The sequence below is a fragment of the Octodon degus genome, unplaced genomic scaffold, assembly GCF_000260255.1.
Source record: "Octodon degus isolate 3935 unplaced genomic scaffold, OctDeg1.0 scaffold00097, whole genome shotgun sequence".
NCBI classification, from domain to species: Eukaryota; Metazoa; Chordata; class Mammalia; order Rodentia; family Octodontidae; genus Octodon; species Octodon degus.
The window spans coordinates 10,795,929-10,813,349 of NW_004524673.1; positions in this window are offsets into that span (position 1 = coordinate 10,795,929).

Genomic DNA, 17,421 nt, shown 5'->3' on the forward strand with positions numbered 1-17,421 from the left:
CAGGAGCTCCAAGCTGACAGTGCCACTATGATTTCCCTCCATATATAATGCCTCAGTCTTCTGATTCTCACAGCCTGCTGGTATACCTCCCTGGACCTAAAGAATGCCTTCTCTTGGCTTTGGTTGGTTCCTGTTAACCAGTCCTTCAAAGATCCCCATTATGGTCTCAAAAGTCAACTGACCTGTACTCAATTTCCCAAAGGTTCAAAAGCTTGTTTACTCTCTCTGGAGAAGACCTCGCAGGTGACCTCATTAGTTTCCCAGTACAAAATATTACTGTGCTCCTGATTAATGACATCCAAGCTGCCTGATGGAAAGGCACAGAAGCTCTGCTACAATATCTGGAAGAAATGGGTTATAAGAAAGCAACACCACAAATTTTTAGAGCTGCTGGCTTCTATAAAATATGGATCCTTGAATTCACAAAAATGGTGATGCTTACTCAGTTTGTCAACCCCTGGGCATGCACAATGGCCTACTTGTGTAAATCACTACCTGATGCTGCCACTAAGGGCTGCTTCTCCTCTTTCTGCTTTCAAGTCTCTATCATTCTGATCAAGAAAGCTGAGAAGCTCACCTTAGGCCAAGACCTAACTGTCCAAGTGCCACCAGCAGTACTGGACCTATTCTTATGCAAAAATCCTCACCTGAGTCTTGTGGCAATAAACCATTCAATCCTGCCATGTACCTGCCCACTAAACCAGGCCCACAAGAAAATGACTGCCTGACACTAAATGATCAACTTTTTTTAAAAAAAAAAAAAAAAAACAGAGATTGAACTCAGAACCTAGAGCTTACCAGGGAAGCATTTATTCTACTGAGCCATCTCCCTGGCCTCTGATGAACTATTTTTGAGCTGACCATATTTAAAAATTGAACTACCCCTACCCCAATGGATGCTAAGTACACCCTGTTTATGAGTGAAAGTAAGTCTGTTAGGAATGAAGTCCAACAGGCTAGATAATCTGTGTAATCTTACATAAAGCTATTTTGGCCAAAATTCTCCTGCTACTGCTTCCTGCTACTGTTTGGAAATCTATCATCAGTGATGCCAAACCTGCACACTCAATCTCTCTCTGGAGAACTGATTGACTGATATGTAAAAACAAACAGATCTGACCTGAACTGAGAGGGTGATAAAAGATTGTAGGGTTCTGCTGTGAAAAATTGTCCCTAGGTATTGCCTGTGTTTTACAATTGGCAGGGATAATGGGCTTCCATGAATAGCAGAGATAGATAAATAGAATTTATATACAGCATACAGGCCATAAAGTTCTGAAAAAAGTTAAAGAAATAAGAACAAAATCCTATAGGAATAACTGTTAACCAACCCCATAAAATTTACCTAAAGACAAATCATAACAATAAACACCTCTACATATGCATATAATAAAGATGCATGTTTATTTTTTCCATAATTTTATTGAGAAACAAATAGCAATGAGACAGTTTCAAACCAAATTGGTAGGACAGTTTCAATAATTAACACATTGCATATATTCATCCTAGTGCTTAATTGCTGTACAAGATGAGGACTTGATAACCTATTTACAAACACCATTAGAACAAATCACTATATTCATTAAGAGAATGTAACTATATATATCTATTGTAACCACTTTGAATACGCAGATACAAAATGGACATTCATGTGTATCCCCCTTTTTTGTTAAGTTACATCATTTAAATATTATAGGTGTGTAAACGCAGCAAAATATTCTAAGAGAGTTCAGTAGTCCATAATAGTATTGGATCTTCAACTTCACAGGCAATGTCAGAAATTGTTGGCCTGAGTACCCTACAGCTCAACATAACACCAAGGCTTTACTACTTATACTTCGTTTTTATATTTTTCTACTGGATAGTTAAGACCAAGGTAAAGCAGGAACTATGCGCAAGAGTTGTAGCTTTTGGGTCTGATAAGGCCAGTGAAATCCCCTCAGGATTTATCCTGAGATCCTGTACCTCAGATAGTAGAACCTTTGTCATTGTCAGCCATGTGGATGAGTCACAGCCATTGCTTGGCCAATGTGCTCTCTGTGAAAGCTGAGAGAATGTTTTCTCTCCATGTGACTCTCCTTAGGCACACTCTACATCACTGATCACTTTCCTTTTTAGCCCCATAATCTCCTTGATCAGAAAATTTGGAACAATACCGAGTTAAATGACGTTACAATACAAGTTGTCATATGTCCTGAGTCTTAAGTGACGTTGGAAGGCTAGGGCCAAAATGTTGGCTTTCCTTGCAGCCCTCCTTTTCCTATAATTTTGGTCAGCAAACTTAGTTTGTTAACCATCCAGAAGACAAGCGTATTGTTATTTCAATACAACCTAGGCTGTTAAGCTTAACCTCACTATCTGTCTGCATATCAAACATCTTAGGCATAGCATGGAACAGGTATTTTCCATCAAGTATTGATATGTTGAACTTTAAGTCCCTATAGAATATGATGAAAAAACATTTAAAAATTAGAATATATTTTAAAAATAGGCATAAAGTATTATATACTTCTTATGTTTACACATAAGTCCAAAAATCTCACCATATGCAACTTTGAAGCAGGGTAGTCCCACAATATTCCTTTTCCTGTCTCTTGCCTTCATTTACCACCACCTTCTTTTTGAACAAACATCTACCCGAGAGACAGCACAGCAACAACTGGCATGTCATGACTAGCAGCACGTATTCAGAAGACCAGAATGACAGGCACTCCAAGCATGAAACTACTATTACAGATTACCATTTTCAGTGCAGTTGCTTAGTACACAGGTGTCAGTATATATAGTTAGTCAGGATGAGAATCTTTCCAATTAACTGCTAGATACAAAAATCTTCTGGAGACTCTCAGGATCATTGCCTTGCCATCTTCTACATATAACTGTATGGCTTGACATTGTCATGTTTCCTAGCTCTTCTCCTTTCCCTCTTTTGATTAGTTAGTCCTCGAGACCCTGCCTTCTTTAACTTGTACTATGCTTTTCTATTTGTATTTCTTCGTTTGAAGTCTTATAGTAGGGAAACTATAAGATATTACACATGTGTGTCAGGTTTATTTCACTTATGCGTATATGTTCAAGTGGCATCCACTTCAATATAAAGGCTTGGAGTTTATCATTCTTTATAGCTGAATATACTCCATTGTGTAAAAATACCACATTTTTTTCAACCATTCCTCAGGTGATGGGCATCTTTGTGGTTTCCAAGATTTGGCTATCACAAATTGTGCCACTATAAACATAGGCACACATATATCACTGTGATATGATGTTTTCAGATCCTCCGGGAAAATTCCCAGTGGAGAAATAGCTGGTTTAAATGGGATTTTTGGTCCAAATTTTCTAAGGAGTCTCCACACTGATTTCCATAATGGTTGCACCAGTTTACATTACTAAGAGCAGTGAAGAAGGGTTCCTTTACCCAAAGCCTCTCCAACATTTGTTGTTGGGTGATTTCTTTATGATAGCCTTTCTTTCTGGAGTGAGATGATATCTCAATGTGATTTTAATTTGCATTTCATGGATGTTTAGTGATGTGGAGCATTTTTTCATATATTCATTCTCTTCTTTAATTTCATCCTTTGAGAAGCATGTATTCATCTCAGATGCCCATTTCTGGATTGTGTCTTTAAATTTTGGGGCCCTAGTGTTTTTTAGTTCTTTATAAATTCAAGAGAGCAGACCTTTGTCATGATTTGTCATGATTTTTTTCAAATTTGTGGGTTGCCTTTCCACTTTGTTGGTAATTTCTTTTGACGTGAAAAAACTTCTCAGTAAGAGCAGGTCCAAGTTGTTAATTCTTTCAACTGTTTCCCATGTGATTTGATTTCTGTTCATGAACTCTTTGCCTACCCCTATGTCTTCAAGTGTTCCTCCTACTTTCTCTTCCAGGAGATTTAGTGTCTCTGCTTTAATGTTTAGATATTTTATCCATTTTGACTTTAGTTTAGTGCATGGTGATAGACCTGGGTCAAATTTTAGTTTTTGGCATGTAGAGAGCCAGTTTTCCAACACCATTTATTAAAGAGGCTATCTGTCTTTCAGTGTGTATATTTGGCTTGGTAGGGATTGCATTAAGTCTGTACAGCAATTTTGGGAGTATGGCCATCTTCACAATATTGGTTCTTCCTATTCAGGAGCAAGGAATATCTTTCCATTTTCTGAAATCCTCTAAGATTGCTTTTTTAAGAGTACTGTAATTTTCCTTGAAAAGATCTTTGACTTCCTTAGTTAGATTAATTCCAAGGAATTTTATTTTCCTTGGTGCTATTGTAAAAGTATTGTTTCCCTCTCAGCGTGTTTTTTTGTCTGGGTAAAGGAATGCTATTGACTTTTAGGGATAGATTCTATAACCTGCTATACTACTGATTTTCTGTATTAATTCTAGAAGGTTCTTGGTGGAGTTTTTTGGGTCTTCCAATAAAGTATCATGTCATCTGCAATTAAATATAATTTCACTTCTTCTTTGCCTATTCTTATTCCTTTTATTTCTTTCTCTTGTCAAATGGTTTTAACTAATGATCCAGAATTATACTGAATAAGAGTGGTGATAGATGACATCCTTGTCTTGTAGCAGATCTAAGAGTAAAAGATTTCAGTTTTTCCCCATTTAAGATTATGTTAGCCGCTGGCTTTTCATAAATGGCTTCTACCAGATTGAGGTAGAGGCCATCTATTCCAATTTTCTGTATGACTGTGAACATGAGTGAGTGTTGGAGTTTGTCAAAAGCCTTTTCTTCATCAATGCAGATGATCATTTGGTTTTTATTTCTTGCTGTATTGATATAGTATATTATATTTATAGATTTTCGAATATTGAACCATCTTTGCATTCCTGGGATGAGTCCTACCTGGTCATGGTGTATGATCTTCTTGATGATTTGCTGTATTCTATTTGCCAGGATTTTATTGAGGGCTCTGACATCTATGTTCATGAGGGAGATTGGCCTGTAGTTCTCTTTCTTAGTTATGTCTTTTCCTGGTTTTGGTAGCAATATAATACTTGCTTCCAGGAATGATTTTGGGAGGATTACTTCCTTTTCAACTTCATGGAAGAGTTTGAGGAGTATAGGGACTACATCTTCTGTAAATGTCTTGTAGAATTCAGCTGTGAATTCATCCAGGCCTGGACTTTTCTTTGCCAGTAGGTTTTAATTGTATCTCATATTTCACTGGCTGTTTTGGGGCTACTGAGAGTGGTTACATCTTGTTGATTCAGTCATGGTAATTTGTACCTATCTAGGAATCTGTCCATTTCTTCTGTGTTTTCTATTCTGTGAGAGTAAAGATTCTCAAAGTAGCTATTGATAATCTTCTGATATTCCACTGGGTCTGTTGTAATTACACCCTTTCCATTCCTTGTTGCTTGTATTTGAATCTTTCTATCCCCTTTTTGATGAGATTAGCTAGGGGCTTATCAATTTTATTTAATCTGTGAAAGAGCCAGCTTTTTGCTTCTTTAATTCTTTGAATTATTTTCTTCATCTCAATTGAATTAATTTCTGCTCTAATCTTTATGATTTCTTGCCATCTTTGAGCTCTGTATTTGGTTCGCTCTTCCTTTTCTAATTGTTGAAGGTTCAGCATTAGGGTGTTTATTTGTTCCTGTTCTGTTTTCCTAATGTGTGAGTTCACAGCTATTAATATCCCTGTGAGAAGTGCTTTCATCATATCCCATAAATTATGATAAAATGTGCTTGAATTTTCATTGAATTGTAGATATTTTTGTATTTCTTGTTTAATATCATCTGTGAACCACTTGTTGCTTAGTAGGGCATCATTTAATTTCCATGTATTTAAGGTATTTTTTTCTGGTTTTCTTTGTCATTTATTTCGAGTTTCATTGCACTGTCATCAGATAATGTGCATCGGATAATTTCTCTTCTCTTACACATACTTAAGCATGACCTATGGATAAGTATTTGGTCTATTTTACAAAATGACCTGTGTGCATCTGAGAAAATATGTTTTCAGCTGTGTTTGGATGGGACACCCTGCATATGTCCACCAAGTCCATTTGTTTCAAACTCTGGTTCAGTTCTGTTATTTTTTACTAAGTTTTGTCTGATTGACCTGTTTTTTGGAGATAGGGAGTGTTAAGGTCTCCTGTTAAAGTTGTGGTATTGGATGTTAGATTTTTCATGTCCATTAAGATTTGCTTTATATAGTTGGGTGCTCCCGTGTTTGGTGCATACATATTTATGAGTGTTACCTCTTCCTCTTGAATTTTTCCCCTAACCAGTATATAGTGGACTTCTTTATTTCGCTTGATGATTGTTGGTTTGAAGTTGAGACTGTCTGACAATAGGTTTGCTACCCCTGCTTTTTTCTGAGGTGCTGGGGCATGTAGTATTGTGTTCCAACCTTTGACTTTCAGCTTGTGAATGTTTTTATGAGTTAAATGTGTTTCTTGTATACAGAATATTGTTGAATTTTGTTTCCTAATCCACTGTGCCAGTCTATTCCCATTATTGGGGAATTGAGCCCATTTACATTGATGGTTACGATTGAGGTGTATTGACTTACCATTGACGTGTTATTTACCTGTTGTCGTTACTCCTTTTTCTGCTGTGTTTAATTGCTTCAGCTCTTTAGTTGGTTGCTTCTGTTCTCATTCGTGGAGTTCTGATCATTTTGGTCCCTCTCTAGATTATCTTTCAGTAGCCTGTGTAGGTTTGGCTTTGTCATCATGAAATTCTTTAGCTGCCTTTGTCATGAAAGCATTTCAGTTCTCCATCAAAATTAAAAGAGTTTTGCAGGGTATAGTAGTCTGGGCTGTAATTTGTTTTTATAGAGGACTTGAAATAATCTGCTCCATGCTCTTCTTGCCTTCATGGTTTGTGAAGAGAAGTTGGTCGTAATTCTGATGGGTTTTCCTTTGAATGTGATCTGCTTCTTTTCTCTGGCGGCTTTCAGTAGATTATTCTTGTGCTGAATTTCTGGGATCTTGACTATTATATGTCTCAGTGTTTTTTTACTTGAGTTGAGGTTACTTGGCCATCTGTATGCTTCAGTTACCTGAATGTCGGATTTTTTCCTCATGGGAAGTTTTCTGCTATTACATCTGCCCATCTTCTTTTAATGTCATTTGTATTGACTCTTTCTTTCTCATTGATGCCTATTAGTATCACATTGTTCATCATTTCATCATGTTGCAGGTGATGGATTATTTTTTGCTGCATCCAAGTTGTTTTTAAGAGATTCTTTCTTACCTTTCCACCAGCTGCATCAGCATCTTCAAGGTCTGAAACTCTGTCTTCATTTTCACTTAAATGGTTTTGCAAGCTTGTGATTGAGATTTTAATTTTCTCTATATCTCTTTGACTCTGTTTCATACAATCTATTTCTTTCCTGTATTGCTCTTTCAAGGAATTAGTCATTTTTTTGAACCTCCTCTATTTTTTTTAATCAATGTCTTCTTTAGAAGCAGTTATAAATTCTTTTACTGCAGTGTTTTCTTCAGATTTGGTTTCCTGCCTATGTTTCTATAGTTGGTTCTTTACTTCAAATTCTATGAGTTCTGAGACTTCTTTTTTATTTCAGAAAGAATTGCACTCTGAGTTCCTCTATAACTTTCTGCTGTTGCCTATTTTCTATGGACGCTATTAATTCATACATTTTAGCTGAGCTCATAGAAAACAGTTCAGCTCTGAGTTCCTCTATGACTTTCTGCTCTTGCTTATTTACCATCGATGCTATCAATTCATAAATTTGAGCTGAGCTAGTGTCCTCTGCACTTGTTCTGGGTGGGCATTGGGTTTCCTCCATATGTTTCTGCATTTGATTGTTTACTTCAGATGTTATTAATTCAGGGACTTCTTTTTTCATTTCCAATATGAGTTCCTCTATACCTTTTTGCAGCTGTAGCTTTATTTCAGAAGCCATTGATTCTTTGCTTTCAGCTGTGTGATTCCCAATTTGTTCTGTGTTAGTGTCTGCTGCACTTGTTATGGTTGGCCTTGGGTTCTGAGATTGCATTTTTCTCCTTCTCTTTGTCATTTTGTGTAGCACTGTCTTCTGACCTTTGTTGTAGGTCTTTGTTGCAGTTATAGCCTTAGCACCTACTGAAGTTCAGGTTTGGATCTACAAAGTTTGGATTTATCCAGCTGTGCCTGGCTTGGTTCTGGCTGCTGTGCTCAGCTCCTTCTTTCTGTTGCCCTTGGGGGTGAACCTGTTGTGCCCCTCTGGTGAGATGTTCTGCTCCTGGACTAGCTGGTTGGTTCTGTCCCCTACACTCTGTGCAGGGATTGCAACTGAAAGGTTTCACCCCAGGCCTGTATGCCAGCCTTGAGCTGACTCTAGAAGGGCCAAGGTGGAGTATAGGGTAGAGGCAGCTCTCCCACACACTCATGGGTCCTGGACTAGGACTGGATCTGGGGGTTCCCAGAATGTAACAGAAATTTCTACTCTGTTTGTGGGGTGTGTATGAGGGGTACTACTGAGTGATGGTTGTGTCTCAAGTGCGTGAAAGAGGGTGTCACCCAGGCTATGCCTGGCCTGTGACCAGTAGATCATGCCAGCACATGGTAGCCAGCAGCTCTCCCACACATTCACAGGGCCTGTCCTAGGATTGGGTCTGGGGGTTCCTGGAATGCAGTGCAAATTCCTACTTGGTGCTTGCTGTAGGGGAGGTTCTGGAGAGTGGTGGGGGACATCCCAAGAGGGTGGAAGAGGGTCTCACTCATGCTGAGCCTAGACTGGAACCTGTAGGTCCCACCGGCACAGGGTAGCTGGAGCCTCTCTTACTCACTCACCGGGCCTGGGCTAGGACTGGATCTGGGGGTTCCCGGAATGTCCAGATGCACATTTATTGCTACTGTAAATTCCAAAATCCAGTTTTCCCTGATCAGACAGCTCCTTTCCAGTATACACTGAAGAGGCCGTGTAGTTGAAGCCCTGTTCTCATCACTCCAGATGCTGACCAGGCAACACACAGCTGACACCTGAGTACACCATTGACAGGATTACTCTGTGCCTCAGTACATTACTCCCTTTGAGTTTTGTGATTTTGGGGGCTTTTCTGCCTGTCCTTCTTTCTACTTCAGCTTGCATATACTGTATTACCCAAATTGTTTTTTGTACTATGCCCTCCACTAGCTGAAATTTTTTGCCTTACCTCTGTGGACAGTTAACCATGATTTGACAAGCATCAAACATGCATTGGACATGCTCCAGGGTCAGGTCAACCTCTTGCCAGAGTAGTGTTAGGGAACATTCTGGCCCAAATCATATCTCTTCTGAAAAGCACCTTAGGGAAAAACCCATAATGAGGGAAACAATCACAAACTCCCTCTGGAAATTGTCTTAGATTCTTTGGTTAGGCTCTTGTAGGACCATTGATATCTCTAATGTCATCACTCATAGCTGGGCTTTATCTCAGAAGATCACAAGTAACATGCCCAGTGAAGACTTGCTATGAAGGACCAGGGAGATAGCTCAGTAGAATAAGTGCTTGCCTGGCAAACACAGGGTCTTGAGTTTAATCCCTGGTACCACAAAACAAACAAACAAACAAAAAACTTGTTATGAAAACTAAAAAAGGGGAAATGTAACACAAAATGCCCTACCCCAGTTTCCCAATTGTCAGTAACTTTTACAGTCCTGGTTGCTTCTGTGTCTTAAAAATGGCTGGTCTCTCTAGTGTATATTGTAGAAACCAGTCAAAGACAGACTCTACTTCAGTAACTCACATTTGTAGGCACCATAAAAACTTCCTTCCTTGGGCTTTGAGGCCTAAAATTTTTATAAAGATTGGTTCCTTGTCATTGCCCATCTGACATTAAAAGAATCTCCCTCCTGTGTGCCATTTTGTTAATTCTGGTTGCTGTTGCAGTGTAAACCAAGAAGGCCATTCACTAGTATCTGGATCAATACAAATAGTTGTCACAAGGAAACAACTTAATCCTCTGCTTTGAATGAAATATAAAAGATACAAGAAAAAAGCCATTAAAGTTTACTTCATTTGTTTGGCTATTTTGAGATAGTGTGTCATCATGTGGTTCAGAGAGGCCTTGACCTTGCTGATGTCGTCCAGCGTGGCTTCGAATTTGCAGTGGTCCTCCTGCTTCATCCTTTCCAGTACTGGGATTATAGGTATGCACTACCATACTCAGCTGACACATTAAATCTTAATTTAAAATTGTTTTTCACTAAAAGACACCTTGCCATTAATCCTCCTCAAAACTCACTGTCACTACAAACATATCTATTCTATTGTTTCTTAAATCATTTTGGAAGTCTTCCTTCACTCAGGTCTTAAGTTGCACCTTGGTGCCTGCCTTGATGTTTGAGCTGACTAAAACTGTCTACCTTTCATGTTTGCTTTGACTTTGGTGAAGAGCAAGCAGTCATATAGGGCCAGACCACTGAATAATGTGGATGAGGACACATTATAATGATTTTAATAGGCTCACACCTTGTAAAAACATTTGTATGTGGAATGGGTAGTCATTACATCAATGATTTTTTTTGATATTTTAAGAACTAAAGGTTAAAAGATATAAATTAGGTCACATAATTGTTATTTAACTAGTTCTTCCCAGAATACCTAAAACATAAAAACTTATAGATACTGCGAAAAGTGAAAAAATAAATAAAAACGTTAATGGCCATTAAAGGGCTGCATGTGAGACTTAGGATCTAAATTTAACCCCAAATACCACAAAAAGAAAGAAGGAAAGAAAGAAAGAAAGAGTGAAAGAAAGAAAGAAAGAAAGAAAGAAAGAAAGAAAGAAGAAAGGAGGCAAGGATATAAAGGCATGAGATGTTAAACAAATTTGATAATTACAAATTTTAATGATGTATAGAATATAACTTTAATAGTTTACACTCAATTGATGATATTTTTAAGTCACTTCCAGAAGAAAGAGAGCATTGAAAAGTGAAAGAAATTATTCAAAACAATGATGAGGAAAAGGTAACCCAACTTGATGAGTATTGGAAACTCAGAGCAACATATTAACTATTGAAACTGTCGTACTAATTAGTTTTGAAACTGTCTCATTGCTATTTGTTTCTCAAAAAAATTAATACAAAAGAAAAAAGAAAACAAAACTAAAAAGAAAGAGAGAAAAAGAAACTCAGAGATTTCAAATAGCTCAACAAGTCCCTAATTATGTAAAGAAAAGGAAAGTCACACTAATAAACAGGTGTCAAATTGCTGAAAGCAAAAAACAATTTTAAAAGGTGTGGAGGAATCAGGAAAAAAATTAGATACCAGGAACAAAAAGGTACAAATTTCTTTAAAACACTGGAGTAAAGTAAAGCAGAAACCAGTAAACTACAATTCTGTATTGCATTCCACATCAAAGAAAATTTGTGGACAGTCCTGCAAGTAACACTGAAAGATGTTTTTTACAACAAACTAAAATAATAGTTTTTTTTCCAAGAAACTTAGGTCCCCACAAAAGAGTTAAGAGTGTTGGAAATGGTACATATATAGATAAAGTTATATAATATTGCTTATATACTTTTAATGGTTTAATGAATTCATATGTTAAAGCCAAAATATAAATAGTATCTTTTCTTTTTCTTTCCTTCTTCGTTTTTTTTTTTTTTTTTTTTTTTTTTTTTTTTTTGGCGGAATTTTTTTTTTTTTTTTTTTTTTTTTTTGCAGAACCAGGGATTGAACTCAGGCCCTTGCCCTTGCCAGGGTAGCACTTATTCCAGTGAGCCATTTCCCCAACCATAACTATCTCTTTTTTTCTTCCACAGAGATGAAGTAGAGAAAACTAATAGTATGAGTACATAAGAACAACATATGTTCATTGGATTTGCAGTGCAGAAAATATTGATTGTCTTTTCCACATAATATTACAACAAAATAGTAAGAGCAAAAGCCATTGTAATGGGTTGATGAGTGAGTCATAAAGCATTCCTGATGTACAGTACTTTGTGATTATCAGCTTGTATTTCTCACCTTTCTAAATTTATATTGTTATATTTTTAATTGAAAATGAGTAAGCATTTTAAAATTTGCAAAATGAAGATAAATGAAGAAATGGTAACATTTAATGGAGAGTTACACATGGTCTGCACATAGATTTGCACAACTTCTGAGTATTCCTGGAAATGTGCGTCTCAGAAGAACCACACCATGAAAAAGGTATGAAGTAGAAACTGGCACTCGATTGAAGACTGAAACAGAGATTGAACTCCAAGGTTACCTTCTCTATAAAACTTGACAATTAGCATTCTCTTCTACTCTAACCTCATTATTCTTACATGTCCATAGTATATAATAACTCTCCAATTTATGAATATTTGAGTTGCGATCTTTCACAAGTGTAGTGTATAAGGTTCACATGTGTATTATGTAAGACTCCCTTTTACTGTTTATGAACAAACCTGACTTTTGTTCTCCCAGAAAGAAACTTGTTTCTAAATCAGAGACTTATTGTCATATGATCTTGTGTCTTTATAAATTTAAGATTGGAAACATTAGAGGGACAAAACATATTAAAACAATGATGAAACAGAGGACTGAAAACAGGAATTGAGGGAATTTCACACTGAACTGTAACTTTTTTTTTGAATGCTGAAACAGGCATTCCTCCTCTTCAAAAATTTCAACTGACCCAAAGCAAAGTACAGCGGTAGTCTTAGAGAAAATAAAAGGAATGAGATTAGTTTCCAAACTGATCCATGGCAAAGACTGACCAGCTGCCTTGGGCCCTAAGGCCAACTCCCCTAATCACAGCCCCATGCACGTTCTCAAAATTAGAGAGTGAACACACAACTCATTGCTAATCATTCAAAGAAAATGTTCGATAGCAAAGTGGGTAAAAAGAAATAACAACTAGAAATAAGGAATATTGTGGAAAAAATTGGAAAGCTCATACACAGTATAATTAGTATAGTCAAAGAAATAAAAGTTGAAAGTCTATCTGAAAAACACATGAACAGACAAATGAAAGAATAAGAGTTCTCTGAAAATTTGAAACATGTCAACTGAGTTATAAGGAATATCTTGAGAAAATATTATAGAAAGCGAAAAAAGACAAACAACAGGAAAAGGGACAAAATGCAATTAGAAGACCAAATCATGAGGCTCTTGGAACCAAATAATGAAAGTTATAAACACTGAAATAGGAAGGGATGTGCCTAATTATAAATTATAGGAATATATTAATGAAGTAATACAGAGTTCCATCTGAGAAAATAAATGCATATTAGAACTTGGATTTTAAACCATTAAATTGGTAGCACCTCAAGTACAATTAATTATCCATTTTAATTTAAATATATATTTACAACACCTAAGGTTAATTTAAATTCTTTGAATTTAGTAGACAAAAGATGAAAAAATACACACATATAAACTTGAATCATCTTTCAAAGAACATTGCACATGCACTGGGTTCTATGAATGCCTTAAAATTTCCTTTTCAGGATAAAAGTCAAGGACATACTATACAGTTCATGAAAGAGTCACTTAATGATTATGAAAGAAATTGTATGTGCCTGCTCATATTTCAGTTACAATTATCTTAAACATGTCTCCAAAATGAAAAGTGCAATATTAGCTTTAGAAATTTTTATTTCTTAAAGACTTTGGAGGAGTATAAATGAATCCTGAAAACAAAAGTTTTAAAACTACTTCATTCTAAAGTACTTTCCTCATATAATTGGCATTACAAAAATAAATTATTTTAAGGTAGAAGATAGGATTCCTAATGAAATTGTATTATTCAAAAGGAGACAAAAAGCTAAGTGACATTTCTTATGGAATCTTATAATTCATTTTTTATAACAACTATACCTAAGGTGTGCATTTGAATCTCAAATTATCATCACAAAATAGAAAGAGGAGAAAAATAACATCTGGTTATAACAATATAAACTAATAACACAAATTGTCTCATGAATATTTAACTTGCACATTAATTCACCTACAGATAAGCAGGGCTTACCAAACAAATGAATAAACTCATGAATATTCTCTGAATTATTTATCTTCTTGATCTTTTGTAAGGGCAATAGGTGTATCATGCAAAAAATTGCTCTATAAATAAATGACACTTAAATAGTTTTTAAAATGCTCTTTCAGTATAATCAGTGACCACTACCATAAAAAAAGTGAAGATAAAAGATAAAGATTTGGTTCTTGTTCATGAATTTAGAAACTATCAGAGTTATGATGGCTAACCTGAAAAGAGCAAAGGATAACATATTGATTTTTGTCTCAATAGCTTTTGAGGGAATAGGAATGGAGCATTATCCATCTATTAATATTCATTCACCTAGTCTCCTGGGTTATCTATAATAGAAAATGCCAATGTCCTTATAAATAAAATTTAACTAAGATGGCCAACCATTTCATATAGACTACTTCATATAAATTTGAGTATACCTTTTTTCCTTTTTGAGAAGAAAATATATGTAGAATTATACATTCTAAAGCCACAATTTACAAAATTATGTTATACAAGAAATGAATTGTTGGGGCTGAGGAGATGGCTCAGTAGAATAAGCACTTTCCTGGCAAGTGTGAGGGCCTGAGTTCAATCCCTCGTTCCACCAAAAAAAAAAAAAAAAAAAAGAAAGAAATGAATTGTTGAAATGTGATCTAGAAGACAGTTTTAGTACTGAGTTAAATGAAATCCTCCAAAATTACTCCTGTTTCTCTAAAGAAAGTGATAGTAATTTCTCTACACTGAAAAGATCTGCTCTATAATGCATTTATATGAACCACACTACAAAACAATTCATTGATACTCTGTGATGATCTTAGTCATAAAATGACAAACATAAAAATTACACTGGTTAAATTTGAAAACAAGGATACTTTCCAAATATTCTGACATGAAAGTAGTTTCAACATATCAAGCCTGTTTATTCTTGCTTAATCTCACATCTCTTAATGACAAAGTTGTGTGATATCATACATACATTCTACTTTGGGTTTTCCCAAAAGTGATCTGTGGCAAACATGCAGGTATAGGTAGTTTATTTAAAAGGTAATCCCAGGTAGAAGACATGAGAGTAGCGTATGTGAATTGTAAGAAATCCCAATAAATTTAGCAGTGTGGAGCTGGTGTTCTAGCTCAATTTTAGAGTATTTGCATAATATGTGCAAAGCCTTGGGTTCAATTCCCAGAACTGCTAGAAACAAAATTAAGGGCCACTGTTATGATTTATATGTGGATATCCACCCAACGTCTCATGCATTCATAGGTGGGGTTTGGGGAAAATGGTTCGATCATGAGGGTATGGTACTCACCATAGGTTTGTCCACTGATGAGTTCACGATGACTTTGGGAGGTGAAACCTGTTATCAGGAGCGGTCCACGAGGGGCATGGCCTAGAAGGGTGCACCCTTGGTTCCATGCATACTGCCTGCCATGCCATGAGCTCTTTTTCCTCCACCATAGCCCTCTGCCATGCCATCCTGCCTTGGACCCTGCTAACCATGGACTGAAACCTCTACAGACTGTAAGCTAAAGTCAGCCTTTCCTCTTTAAATTGTGTATGTCAATTCTGTATCTCAGCAATGAGAAAGTAAAATAGTAACGAGACTTATTCCTGCAAGAGACCCTCCATGAACAGACACCTGAATTTGTCCCACTGCCCCCTCTTCTTCACAAGTCCAAGGTTAAATCCCTGGCTGCAGTAAATCAAAGCTTCATTCCAACATTCTTTGTTATTTTGCTAATCTGATTCAAGCTGAAGTGATCCTAATTATAAGAGAAACAATCCTGCTTTGTTAAAGAATCTAATTTTAAGACCTATAAAGTCATGGTAATTTGAAGAAAATTATGTATGTCACAAATGGTACACTATGTGGCAAATTCTATATCGTAAGTTCTCTTTACTTAAATTCATGAAAAAGGAAAACTACAAAACAATTGAATGCAATGTTGAATTACAAAATCTAAGAATAAAAATTAAACTTGTTACTGAAACTAAAATGTAATCATAACTCATTAATTCAATACTCTAAAATTATAGACAAATCAGAATTTTACCTATCAATGAGGCATCAATAAAACTTTAATTACATGTTTACATAATATATCATCTCAAAATAAGGATATTAGCAATGGAGAATAAGTCCGATGATGTATTTATGGCAGAAAACAAGATTTACACATTCCAAATCTTAGTCATTTTGAGTTTTGTTTATCAAAACTCTATTGTATTCTAGCCTTTTTTAAAAAACCTGAATACCTTGAGGGAAAAGGTTGAGAAATCTTCTCTAAGAGATAAGAAACCATTATCAAGTTTATTATTGAACTGATATCAGATTTGTATTTCATAATTCTCAGTGTTACAAGTACATAACAAATAGAATGGGGCTGGGGAGATGGCTCAGTAGAATAAGTGCTTGCCTGGCAAGCGCAAGGGTCTGAGTTCAATCCCCGGTTCCGCAAGAAGAAAAAAAAAAAAAAAAGAAAAAGAAAGAAAAGAAAAGAATAAAAGGAACTTAATAGCTACCTTCAAGAGACTACACTGGGCTACACTGCAGTTTCCCTTAGAGTACTAAACCAGTGTGTCTGCAAAAAATACCTTGCGAACTTGTGAGCTTGTTTGCATGCCTGTTGTGCTACAGGTTGGCTACAACTCCATCCTCTTTGTTATCTATCACTGAAGACCATTGTACTGCAGGTTTTACATATTCAGCTGTGCAGTATCTGTCTTTCCTTCAATGTGTAAGTTCTTTAAACATTGAGCTGTAGTCTCAGTGTTTATTTATTGCTGTAGTCTTATTATGCAAAATACCTTCTGGATAGAACAAATAGCTCCTGTGTGTGTGGCAGTGTGTATCTCTCCTATGGCATATGTATCTATATGTATTAGGTTAGTTATTGAATAAATTATTGAGTATAGAGATCCTGACAAAATTATAAAGAAAGTTATTTAAAATATTTATAAAAGTAATATAAAACCAAGATGTGACATTTTATTACTTTAATCAACTATAGGAAACTTTTATTTAAAAAGAGGATTTAGGATTATGGGTGTTTCAGTGGCACAGTATTTTCCTAGCATGGGGGGTGGGCTGTGTTAGATTTGCAGTGCTGTGAAGAAAGAAAGTGGCTGCGAACTTAATTCTATGTTACTATTATTTTATCTCTTGGATAAAAGGTAATCATGTTCAATTTTTTCATAGAGAAAGTTTCATTTCCACAATAATGAGAGAGAGTTGAAAAAACAGTAATTTGAAAGTTTATTCATGTGTAGGAAATTATAGTGAATTTTATAGACTGAAAATGAAAAAATATATAAAATACTCAAAAGTGGTTAAACACAATGTTTTGACAACTGCATACATTTTTATTCTGCTTTGATATAAAGAAAATAATTACAGTATTTCAAAAGAAGGAAGGAAGGGAGGAAAGAGACAAGAAAAGGTATGAGAAAGGGAAAGAGAAATGAAGGGAGAAAAAAGATCCAGGGAGGAAGAGGGTGAGGAAGAAAGAAGGA